Source organism: Protomyctophum bolini (assembly GCF_963924005.1).
Source record: "Protomyctophum bolini genome assembly, chromosome: 6".
NCBI lineage: Eukaryota > Metazoa > Chordata > Actinopteri > Myctophiformes > Myctophidae > Protomyctophum > Protomyctophum bolini.
In genome coordinates this window covers 18,666,687-18,680,608 of record NC_137867.1, presented here as the reverse complement: position 1 = coordinate 18,680,608, position 13,922 = coordinate 18,666,687, and the positions used below count along the sequence as shown (strand labels likewise).

The following is a 13,922-nucleotide window of genomic DNA, read 5'->3' as shown; positions in this document are numbered from 1 at the left end:
AAATTATTCATTGGGTGTGACTTCATCAGTTTTATTAGATCAACTATTTGATCAAATATGATGACTGATGTTTTCCTTTTTGGGGTCATGTCTTGCCTGAAGTTAAATTAATTCCACAAATGTATTTGGCAGGACTGCCTCTTCCTTTTCAAGTTATGTTCTAGAAAAAAAGTGGATAAGAGTGGATATCAAATTGCGACTGTGGTTGTAAATTAATATACAGTAAACACACCTTGCTGTACAGAGAATTCTGCAGACTTGTCATACTGAAATAATCTGTCAGTTGGAACTGTATAAAAGTATGTGTAGGTTTAACTGAATAAGGCTATTGAAGCAACCTGAACTGGGCATTTTTTATGGGAAGACGTGTGTTTAGTTGCAATATCTGTGGCAGTGTTATCGTGTGCTCACACATACATTGAGTATCACTGTACTGTCATGTCCAGTGCAGGGCCTGGTGCTCTGTGGAGCCTACCTTGAACTCACAAGCATAAATCTATATTTCTTTCTTGTATTGATATAAATATACATGGCAAAGGATATCGCTATGTGCACAACTTACCAGCAGGGCAAGTAGTAAACGATAATGGTGGTGCAGGAATGAGACGGGAAGCAGACAAAGATTTTAAAGGCATCATCATGGTGATTACAGCCAGACTGATCCCGATATTGGAGAGTGCTAGGCCACCGATTTCTGTAGTGAGCTGTAGATTGTTTTTGCCAAACGTTTGAATGACATGTCCAAAATAAGGACAGTAGGTTTACAATGTCGTCCAAAAAGTATTGGCCAATATAGACCAAATCGATATAATATCGGTCTTGACCTATAGGTTTTTGCTTAATTCCCCCTAAATATATCTGGACAACTGCTGTCTGGAATTCCATGGAATTTGCTGTGCACCTTCATGCTCCTCAATGATGATGAACCCAATTGCATTTTCTTTAGCAAGTTTCCAGTTGCACACAGTACATATTATAATCAAACTGTTGCACTCCATGAATTTCATGAACCATCCTGAGCACATTCATGCTCCCCATGACCGTTCCTCTAGAGTCTAGGCTTACCCTCAAGGCAAAATATCAACTTTTCTCATACTGTACATGCCGTTTCAAAATCGAATGGATAGATTGCATGATGAAAACTACTGATTTGTGTGACCACAACACGCTTTTGCTAATCAATGGTGGGGGGGGGGGGGGGGGGGGGGGGGGGGTACTCAGATTTCTATTCCGGGCGCCAGTTTCGAATTGCAGCCGTCCGTAGTTGCATTTTGAGGGCGGTTTTAAAGTATTTTGAACCTTGTAGACCAGACCCATTGCAAGATGCTGTACTCTGTCATCAACCATAAGGTGGGTTCTGGGGGTGAGGCCAAGTAGTACCAGTACCTGTAGTACCTGACCAGTTTGACACACGCAGATTTGGTTTGAGTTTTCCCTACTGAGCAAGAGCCTTATCGTTCTTTTCAGCTGGGTGTCAGCTGTAACAAGCCCCTGCCTTGACTCCATCTCAATCCATACTCTTATTGCCATGTCCTCTCTGAGAGCTAAATCCCAACTGTGTTTTAATAACATTATAGCACAGTGCTTGATGCACTAAAATGACTATGCTGTCATGGCACTATGGTTTCCATGCATGTGTGCGCACTTCTCTCACTCTCTCTGCATGTCTGTCTGTGTGAGATGATCCTTACCTGCCAGGCTGCCAGCTACACCCAATCGATAATGTGGAATGCAGTATGAAGTGAATGCCTCACTCTGCACTAATTTGCCGGTCGTCAATATAGATACATAGGAAATGTTTAGATATATAACACGTATGCCCCACTGTCTTCATATTCCCGGTTGGCTTACTACGCCTCTCCCCAAGCAATTACTCCGGACACATAATTACATTTTTACAGTGTCAGAGATAAGGGCCTTCTGCCTTGTGGGGAAGAATAATAATGGTCTCATTTGACACCGGCAGGAAGTGACTAAGCCTAATAGAAGTATGCATCTTTCACATTGAACTGTTAAATCTTCCATCAAACCTTGCACTCATCCCCATCCTTATCACATGCGTATTTTGCTCACTTGAGTATACTCTGGCCTAGAGGATATCCATAAGAATAATAGTACCTTTTGCCTTATGTGTACACACACACACACACACACACACACACACACACACACACACACACACACACACACACACACACACACACACACACACACACCACTCCCTGTTACTGTATACCTGTGTGGTGTATCTCTTAAGGCTACATCCTTTCTAAACACTCACACATTATTATTTTCAAAGTATCACTCTAAACCTCCATTTTGCTGACTAAAACTATGATGATTTGGTTTTCTCTGACGAAAACTAAAAATTAAATAACTAAGGTATGATGACTAAAACTAAGACTACATCTATTGACAATTTCGTCAACAAATAAAAACTAGACTATAATGTTAGGGATGGACGAGTGGAGAAGAAGTCGTGTTATGTTTGGTTGTATCACGTTCCGAAAAGAGCTTGTAGATCTATTTTTGTTAAATCAAGCATTATGACGCTATCACAGCCCGCTAAGATACATTTTAGTCGACTAAAACTAGACTAACACTAAAGCATTACAGATGACTAAAGTGTGACTAAAACTAAACCAGTAAGACGCCTTGGGGGCGAGAAGCGTGCACGCGTCCGCCTGGGTGACGGCAGACTGCTGGGCGAGCACTGGCACTTTGGCATGGGGGGTCAGATCAACATATGGAATGAATTCTGTACTGGCCATATATGGAGCGTGTCTGAAGTCTACAGGGTTTGATGATGTCAGATCAACATATGGAATGTCAGAACAGGTCAGCTCCATATATGGAGATATAACGGTGGCAGCGGTGGTAGTGTCTTGAGTGTACAGGTTTTGATGAGGTCTGGCCATATATGGAGTGTCTTGAGTGTACAGGGTTTGATGTGGTCAGATCAACATATGGAATCAGAACAGGTGGTGGCAGCAGGGGCAGTGTACAGGGTGTGATGAGGTCAGATCAACATATCGAATTAATTCTGTATTGGCCATATATGGAGCGTGTCACGGAGTGTGACGGACGGACTGACTGACTGACAGGTTTTGCAGGTTTTCATATAGTAAACTGCGACCTATGGTCACAATCAAAATTTGCTGTCAAAATCTACACTGACCTGAGACATCGCTCGTATACAAATAAATAAAAATGTATTGTTTTAGTGTTTGGTTCATTTAGCCAGCTTCCTGAAATTATTATCTAATAACACAGAGGTTCTCAACCTGGCAGTCGCGACCCCTTGGGGCGTCATCAAACTATTGTGATTTAGATTATTTTCAAAAATAAAATAAAATAATGAATTGCAACTGAATGGCTGGAAAATGGAAATTAAGAGTTTACATAGTACATGCATGAACTTTCCTTAATGATTTTATTTGGTTTCAGTATTTATTTATGATGCATTTTCTCTCGTGATCAATTTGTATTGGAGGTGGGGAGGTGGGCGGGACGTGGATCATTTCCGGGGGTCCTGAGCCAAAAAGGTTGAGAACCCCTGTAATAACACACATCACTACACTACCTAGAGATGCAGCCATGTTGCTTTTCATCAGCCACCATGTTTGGCTGTAATAGATTTTCTCTTTTCTTGCCAGAGAAAGCAGCATTTTGGTGAAACATGACATAATAAAGTTCTCTTTCCTCAATGCATTTTAGGCATACAGGCGCCAGATACTATACACCTTCTCTTTTAGCATCACACCTGAAAAGAGCATTCTCCCGCAGGGGTCTTTGCTTCAAGTATGGTTGAATGTCAACATTCCACCTCAGATGTCTTCACATCTCTGTATAAAGTCCCTGATCTGGGATGGTTTCCCGTCTTGGCCTGCAGGGGAAGAGGCTCGTAGCTGCACCTTGAGCGGTGTCCTTTGCGTTTTCCCCGTGAAGTCTTCCATTGGCCTGCGGAAACCCCCTCCTGGCTGCTGTGGATATCGCCAGGTTCCATACCGACTAGATGTCGACGGAAGATTGTGATCGCCTGTCGCTCCAGGCCATTTGTGGCGCGCCTCATAGGAGGTGGACTCACTGAGAAGACTGGCATTTCCGGGCTTCATTTGCATTTAAAGTTTGACTGCAAGCCTGTCTGTTGTAGAACTTTTCAAGCCCTATACCGTCCATCCTTCAGTGCTTTACTCATTCATATTCAGTTATGTTCATTAGTATATTTGGTGCATTTATATATTCATCTAGCGCCTTTATCCAAGGCGCTTTACATAGATTGTGCATTACATCATATACCGATGACGGGTGGAAACCATGCAAGGCACCAACCAGCACATCAGGAGCAATTTGGGGTTCAGTGTCTTGCTCAAGGACACTTCGACACTAACTCTGGGGGAGCCGGGTTCGAACTGGCAAACTTGTGGTTTCCATCTCAGCCACTCTACTCCTGAGCAACCGCCACCCTTTAGTAACACACATGAGACTCATGTTAGAGTGGCTTCACATAATGTTATTTAGATTGTTTTTTTCTTAGTCCTGGCCATGGAACATGTCAGGGTACCTCAAACGTAATAGATTTTTTTGACTAAACAGTCATTGGTTTTGATTGATTGAATACTTTATCAGTCAGAAATGTAAACCGCACAAGGTACAGTCAGACAATAAGGCTAAAAAGATAACACATAAAAGTCCGCAGGGGACTTTATGGTGTCTTACATCAGTGGGGGGGGGTGGGTTGCCAAATTATTTTGGGGGGTCCCCAAATTATTAAAAAAAAATTAATAATAATAGTTTACCCCTGCCCTACATGGTAAGCAAAGTGCCATATCAGGTTTGGAGGCTACATGTATGTGCTTATTGCAGTAAGCAAGACGACACACATTGCAGCAGATTAAAATATTTCACCTATACATTATACCTCCGCCAGTATTGAACATCAGACTACAATTGGGTGTTATTATTGGAATTTACATTACTTTCCTTCTCATGACATATTCAGTGAAATGTGCAACTTCTAACTAGGCCTAATTAGGCCTATAATCGTGACAGCCCTACTTCTAACTTTACAGCACTCTGCCTGCCATATCGAAATCTAACTTGAGCTGATGTACTCAGCCAGCTGAAAGACCCAGCCAGTTCACAGCCGCTCACAGTTCACAGCGGTGCGACACCAGCGTATTTACGTGAGTGCGCTCCCGTGATTTGTTTCGTGCGTGCTCGTTTCGTGCACACGCCCGCGACTCACCAGATCTGGATTCGGTTTAGCTTTTTTTTACGCTTGCGTTGTCGCGCCCCTCTTGAGCAGACCTGTAGCAGACCTGTAGCAGACCTGCAGACCTGTGTAGAAGACCTGTAGCAGACCTGCAGACCTGTAGCAGACCTGTCGTTGATCCATCCAGGCAACAACGTGTGTTCCTCGCTCCCTGTTTGCAAGGCCCTTAAGACTTCTCCGTCCTCAGACTGGAGAGACTGAAAGCGAGTGACAATAGACTGTGTGGAATAAAAGCCTCAGTTCTATCAGTCCCAATGTATACTGTCAGTTCTCTGCTACGAATGAAAATAAGCCCCCTTTGTATGCAAAATTAGTCTGTAAACACATTTTGAAGTTATTTATCCACTGATGAAAGGCACGCATTCTGCACCCACACACTTAAAAGGTCAATCCAGGCTTTAATAAACACTTTCTATTGCCAGAACCCACCTACTTTGCACTTAAAATACAGTACACATTTATCCCATATCAAAGACTCGAGACTGCCTCAGCCAGAATCTCTTGGGAATAGGATTGAAAACGGGCACACGGGGGTTGTTTCAGTCATTATTGGGGCCCCATTCTTGTGATAGCCTAATATATCATTAATGATTGGACTGTCGAGGACTTTGATGTTTAAAGGTGTAGAGTGTACACGACTACACTACAGTGTCGAGGGTCCATCAGCGTGAAAAATGAACATTTTGAGCTGAGTTGACAAGGATTAGTTATGGATTAAGCGTTAAATTCTAATGTAAAAAACTCAGCCATTCTCTGCCTCTTAACCAGTGTTCTTAGCTTGGTGAACACACTTGCAGTAAGCCTATAAGCTACATACACACAGCTTTACACTATGCTATATTTCTCATTTCTCTCCTATACCTAGTACACTAGAGGTCTTAGCGAATCCCCCCCCCCTCCCCTAAAAAAAGAAGATAAAAGCTGAGACACGTATGTCTGATCTCTGATTCCATGTTTTATTATGGTCTATTGGGTCCGGCTCATGTGCCATTATCACAGGTCACTGTTTATCATTGTATGTAATAACCGAGCAATCGTGGAACCCATCGGTAAGAAAATAAATTATAATTATTATTATATAATTCTTATCATTTGTTTCTGTGGTCACTGCCAAATTCCCAGTGTTGAGACCAGATCTCGGCCCGTTCACTCTCCTTTAGCCCTCCTCTTCTGGTGGTGCTCTTTTGTTTTCATTCATAATTACAACAACTCTACACGTTGTAATGGGAGTTGCATGCATGCATGTGAACATCACTACCACACGCAGGGCTTCCCACAAAAATGATTTGAGTAGAAGCGCCAGGGAAATCCTCTGAGTTGAGGCACTAGGGAGCACATTTTAGACATACAGTGCAAGTAGAGCAGAAACAAGTCTTTCCTGTTGGCTTAATAAACCTAACGGTGCATTTTTGCTTGTTTGATCAATCTTGGTTATGCTTTGTACAGCTTTTCTCTTTCATCAATTATTGCTGAGTTGAACTACCATTAATGTGGAACTCATGGAGGGCAGAAAATATGGAATGTGATCAAACGACACGTAATATGTTACTTAATGACAGATGTCTCCACATTACAACCAAGAAAACATGCACAGCCAATATATATACCGGTATATATATTATTTATGTATTTTATATTTATTAAATACCATTCATGAGGACATTCCAAAATAACCTTGGGCACTTGCACTGCCAGTAAAAAAGACTACTGCAATGAATGTTACAAAGTATGACTTTAAAGCCATGTTCAGATATAAATACTATAATTGTCTGCAACGTAAGTTGCAGGCATAAGAAGTGGGACAGGAGTTCTCACATGCCCTTTTTACCAGTAGGCTACAGTTTGCGGCATGATCCATTCTCTTTCTTGGCAGATTTGGAATACAGTACTTGCTAGTCTCTACTCATGTGAGATCAGACCTGAAAGACCTATTGACACGGTGATGGGGGGAGGGAGGGTTGGGGAGGGAGAGGGAAAGGGGGTATTGCGTTCAATACCCCCTTTATTGACATTTTATTTATTGAAATTTATTGAAAAGATTTCCAGCACAGGATGAAATCCTCTATGCCAGACTCGTAAACATACACATACTATACATGTTAAAATGCATAGTACATACAAACATACATGTACATTTGTTTTCCTTTTTTCTCGCTCTCTCTTTTATTACACTTTAAAATAAATATAAAGTTCATGTGGACCCGCACACTTAGCTTTTTTTCTTATACATATACATACTACAGTTACAAGTCATATTTACCAGTTTATGACCCTACAAGCCAGCCCTATAGTTATACAAAAAGTATTTAGTTGAACAACATTTCTTAAAAGTGTTGACTGAAAAAACCTGGACCACTTCCTCCGGAAGTTTATTCCATGCTCTGACAGCTCTAAGTTTAAAGACATTCTTTCTCTTTTCTGAATGACAGTTTAGAGGTAAGAGTTTAAGGGAATTCCCTCTGAACTCATACCTGCTGTCCCAGAAATGGACAACAGGCGTGGCTGTAAAAAGTCATATATCTGGTGAACTATGAAGTTTATAGATCTCGATCATATCTCCTCTGTGCCTCCTGTACACTAACGTTGGTAACTGTAAGTGTCTTAACCTTTCATCATATGACACTTCTTTCAACCCTGGTATTAATTATAGCCCTTCTCTGAACCTTCTCTATTTTCTCTATGTATTTGATTTTGTAAGGGCACCTGACTGAGCTTGCAAATTCAAGATGTGATCTCACCAAGGATTTATATAACGGTATAAATAGTTCTTTACATAAATGTAATCATTTTTTTTGACAGTACCTTATATAAAAGCCTAGGCATTTGGTGATGAGAATTATGAATAGCATCCATCCATCTACAGGCTACCAGTCCGGCTTAAAGAGGAGAACGAATGAGGAAATGGCAATGAAAGGCAGAATAATAACGTGATATGATCATCATTCATTATCACACAGATACGGTGGTTAACAGAGATGGACATGCTTCCCCTGCAAAGCATACCGCAAAGACTTTGCCTTGAATATTGTAGATTCCAATCAGACATGAATGCGGAAACAAGATTGCCACCACTCAAAATTAGATGCCCATTCACAGATAGCACCATTGTCTTGTCTATACTACCAGTATCTAGTTCACTATCTAGTAACAATTCTAGTTGATTATTTTATCTCGCACTCCCTTTTTATTTCACCTTTGGTTGTGTTTTTGTCTGCCTGCTCAGGGAAATCTGATAGTAGGTAACTACGGAATTGTATGGTGCAATGACTTATAATTATGCACTTCCCATGTAATAATAATCATTACATGAATTAATTTAATATGTAATTGTACTGCACATTTTTATTTCAGTTATTTGTCATATCTGCCATGTACCTTTTTATTACGAAACCTAAAAGGCAAACAGAATAGAAATGTATATTCATGATAAAGTTCCAATTGCCAATGCCAAGTACACAATTAATAATTAATAATCGCATTTATTCATGTGACAATTGATCAACAACTCAATGTGCAATCATGACAGCCCCCACTCACTCACTCACTCACTCACTCTAAATGCCATTTTCACACAACTCAACCTCAACGTGCTTTGTCTGCCTTCATCTCTGTTATGTTGCGATGCAGCTCTATGTCAGTGTAGTGTTGAATATTCATGCAGACTGATGTGCTGACTAATAGGCTCCTGGCATACATTATGTAGCAGATGTCTGGCATTCGTTATCATTACCTGGCTGTGGCCAGCAGATTGAGGAAATGTATTGCAGCATTAACATAAATCACACCTCCTTGAGTCAGTTTGGTCAGCTGGGACCCACTTCTAATAATTATTACAATCACCACTGAGTGTTGACCCCTGCCCAATATTGGAGACTGCTGCTTTACAACAGAGTTTGACAAATGTTTGGTGAGAACTTATCTTGGGCAAGTAGTTATAGGTTTGGTCAAAGCCTACTTCTTTGGACATGCATACTTGCACACTCAGACTTTGAGACGCCGGTTTCATGTAATCGGTTCCCAACAGATCCCCAAACCTGTTGTTTTGGGCAGCGCTGGTTTCTTCAACCTCCTCTTGTGTTGGCTGGTGAGATGCTCCTAGACGAGACGTGTATACTTCACACCGCAGCGGTATAGAGCGTCGCAGTCCCGCCCCTGACAAGCGGCCCGGTGGAGGATTTTTTTCCCCATAGACGTTTCAGAAAGTATTTAAAGACCTTTAAAGCCTTGGACAAAGCCAACTCGGATGGTGTAATTAGAAAGAAGAAAAAAAAGGCAGGGTACAACACTTTATTTGTTGTTTTTCTTCGTTCTAATTATTTGTTCGACCCAAAGATTTGTGTTTATTGTCATGATTTCTCACCATCCGAGTTGACTTTGTCCGAGGCTTAACGGTCTTAAATAATAATAATACATTTTGAAATGTCTATGGGGAATGGGAAGAACAGCTGACATTCAAGCTCACATTGCATTGTGGATGTGAGCGTTGTGAGCTTTGGAGGTCTGCTGTACTCGGCGGTTCTCTGTGCGCAACACCTTCGCACGGTGGAACATAAATTAGGTTTGAGGGGATACAGCTGCGCTATTAGGCAGACTCTTATGCCGTGATTGAAGGGAGCCCTCCCTCAGCGACTGGAGGTGGGGTTTGGGGGACAACTGCTTTGAGAATCACTAATTGTTTACACACACAAGTTGACACAACATAATCCAAGGTATATATTTCAAGAAGAGTGAGAGATCACAGTAAACAGCCGTCCTAAACCAACTTCTTCCACACTGGGAGGAAAACGCCATCTGACAGTTTGATGGAATGCATTTTTCACTTCAGTGCTGTGACCACTTTTACATTGCATCTAATGAGGTTCCCTTCCCGACCTGCTACTAGTTCTTATCAGTGTGACGTTGTCTGGAAATGCGTCTATATAGCCTTGAGTTACTGCAAAATTAATCCCACAGAGGAAGGCTGTACCATAAAAACGAAACAAGCGTTGTTTTCAGCAGACCTCTAAAAAGATGGCCTTTTTCACGCTGCATTCCAGCTACGATCCCCAAGTTTCATATCCACTGTATCTCTCTCTCCCAACGGAAGCTGTAATTGCAACGATTTCCTAACTACCTCCCTGGTAGTTTGGCAGCACCACAACTAGTGGCACTCCCGTGTGCCATCTGCTTCAAATAACTATTCACATTGTCACCCTGATGCCTGTTGGGAATGATGCCCCTCCAGTTATGCAATTCCCATTGCGCCGTCAATCTACTATTATCTGTTTTTCTGTCTGTCTATCATGCCAAAATATGGTGATCTCTGTTTGTCTGGAGTCCAGGCCCGTCTATGACTCTCACAAACACACACACACACACAGGTCCATCTCAATGAATTAGAATATTGTGTAAAAGTTATTTTTTTTTAAACGAGAAATGTCGACCATCTGAAAAGTATATTAATGTATGCAGTTAATACTTGGTCTGGGCTACTTTTGAACAAATTATGTCTTCAATGGGGCGTGGCATGGAGGTGATCAGTCTGTGGCACTGTAAAGGTGTTATGGAATCCCAGGTTTGCTTTGATAACAGCCGTAAATTAATTTGTATTCAGTCTGTCTCACACCTTCCTCTTGACAATACAACCTAGATTCTCTGTGGGGTTCAGTTCAGGCCAGTTGGCTGGTCAGTTAAGCACAGTAATACCATGGTCAGTACACCAGTTACGAGCTGGAAAAATTGGCATCTCCATGAAGCTTGTCAACATACTGAAGCACAATGTACTCTAAAAATATGTCTGTGTTGAAACCATTGTTAAGTGTGTGTGTGTGTGTGTGTGTGTGTGTGTGTGTGTGTGTGTGTGTGTGTGTGTGTGTGTGTGTGTGTGTGTGTGTGTGTGTGTGTGTGTGTGTGTGTGTGTGTGTGTGTGTGTGTGTGTGTGTGTGTGTGTGTGTGTGTGTGTGTGTGTGTGTGTATATGTATACAGTATGTATATGTATATATATATATATATATATATATAGCACGTCTTCTGATGATGGCATGGGCAAGGTTTGTACCTCCACTTGTTCTTGTATTTTTATGTTGAGTGCTTACTTGGCATGAAATGTCAACATACATAAGTATGTTGACATTTCAGCAGAGATAATGTCACACCCTCCCAGGATCTGTCAATTGCTAACACAAATAAATAAAAGTAAAAATAATATTGTAGTGATATAATCTTCCTTTCGCTGCTTGTACCTGTATGAGTGTGAGCTATAGAAAGCGGTGGAAATAAACAACTATTCTAAGCGTTTGGATCAGTAACCCTTCGAAAAGAAGAAGCACGCACTGTCTCAATCTCTTGGAATATGTTACCGGGTGCACAGCCAGGAAACACTTTAGATCAGTAACCCTGACAGACTATTAATTTCAAGCCGATGCAATTTCTTTGCTTTCATGCACGTGTGTATATCGATATCGGCCAAAATGTCTCATCGGCACATCCCTAGTTTCTACTGTATGCTTCCCCTCTCGACCTCTTGTCCCTTACATCTCCTCTCCACCCTCCCCCTTACATGTGTCATTACCACACCTTCCACCGCTCATCATCACTCCATCTATCCATCTTTCTGTCACCTGGCTCCCCATTATCTGTTACTCTGGTGCCATGACACGTTAACACAATCAGCGCTGGGATTTCTTTCAAAATAAACGCTCGCCCGCTTTTACTCTGTAAGCCCCCCCTTCCGTTCCGGACAAAAAACATGAAAAATACTTGTGCTTGCTTACCTCGCTATCGTTCTAAATATTTATGATTTTGCTTTTTTTTTTTCACCCTTTGTCAATTATCTATGTAATCCTGGGCGCTACACTTCCTCTGCCAACCTGGGGGGGCAGCGGACTGACCTCATGCTTCCTCCTATAAGTCCAACCTGCTTCTTTTCACGTGACAGGGGGGAATTTCCCCGGCCGGGCGTAGCGCGTGCAGGAATGTGCGTTCCTTTCCCCTCCATCAGGCTGGTCAGGGGGAGGTAGTCTAGAGACCAGGATTACTGCATGTTTTTTGTGAGGGTACCTACCCTAGGGGACACGGGGAGAACATGCAAACTCCACACAGAAAGGCCCTTTCGCCAACCCCGCCTCGGGTATGGGCACTGATGACGCAGTGGAGGGAACACGTTGTGTATTATTGCTTATTATATAGCTACTTTAAAGGTGCAAAAGGTTCCCAACAGGGGAGGTCATGATGTGCATGCTCTTTAGAACACTGCAGAGGCTGGAAGTACCTACACTAAAAACGCTCGGACAACACTCCACACGTCCAAAACTCCACACGTCCAAAACTCTTCTCCCTTCTGGCTCCACAACTATGGAATGCACTTCCCATAGCAATCAGAACTGCAGACTCACCAAATCTTTCGCCGTAGTCGTCAGACTCCATCTTAGCCCATAGCACTTGCCCTAGCCTCGACGACCTACAGGCGTATGCATAGGCTCAGCTTATGTAACTTAAAAATACGCATGGTTTCATTATATAGATATTCCACTGTTAGATTCTTAGCTTAGTGTTGTCCGATTTGATGTATTGCCATGCTCTTTGTTGTTGTTGTCTGCTAAATGCCTACATTTTAAAGCCCAAAACAGGCTGCCCCCCGACTCTGCTCACTCACTAGAGGGCTTTAAATATTTATTGTAGACTTATTTTTCACTGTGGCCTGTTTTATTGTGTATTACTCGACAATGCTGTCGTTTTCCCTTTTATTTTGTTGTGAATAATGCATTATTTGTTTTGCCTCTTTGTCGTCTTGACTAAATCTGTTTTTTTCCTTTGTCTTTCTCCCTCTGCCATGTTGCAAGGAAGGGCCAAATAGAGCAGTTTGGGTGGTTCATTTATGTCTGTGAATTCTTCATCAGCTGATTAAGGGAATGTATACTACTGTATAGTCTTAGGCTTAGGCTTAGTTCCTGTCTTCCTGACACTAATTATTATAATAATCATAATCAAATATAATCATTCTTTGGCTGTGAAGGTCCACTCATTATTAATTTGAGCCTGGGAAACCTGAGAGACAAACTAAGAATAATAATTATTTAACGCTCAGTTAATGATGGTACAGCGGCCAAGGCATGCTGAATAATTTAGATGTGTCTTTAACAACATCTTTAACTTTGTGGTAGTTGAGACATAAATTACAGGCAGTTAAGATCACTATGTTCTAATAATTTAACTGTGGCGGTCTGTCTGTTGATAAGATGGCAGTAATGGCATCCCTTACTCTCACTAAATGTGAAATAGAATAAATGTTGTTTATCCAACCCTTAGACAGACACAGCCTGTTGTGGTCACAATGAAACACGTACTGTATGTCCTTGATTGCACACAATTTAAAGGATCAATCAGACACTGTGTAGTGTGCATAGCGTAACCTTGTTTGTATTACAGTGGTATTGCAGTCAGAGTGCCAGGGAATCCTGCAGTGGAATTGCCCACAATAAACACAGGAGCACTGCTTATATAGACATGTTATCACGCTGGATAAACAGTGTGCCCACAGTACTGGTGAGGTAACCCCTTATTGTGTTTATACAAATCTCTTATATGTTATAAGGAAGCACTAATAAGTGTTTGAACCTATGCTTATTCAATTGTAATGATTATTCCATACCCGAGTACACGAGTGCA

General features: G+C 41.7%; 1 protein-coding gene across 2 annotated transcripts in view; it reads left to right on the top strand.

Annotated features, from left to right (window-relative positions):
• ipo11 (importin 11) overlaps nucleotides 1-13,922 on the top strand; it is a 162,627-nt gene that overhangs the window by 90,947 nt on the left and 57,758 nt on the right. The window lies entirely within an intron of this gene.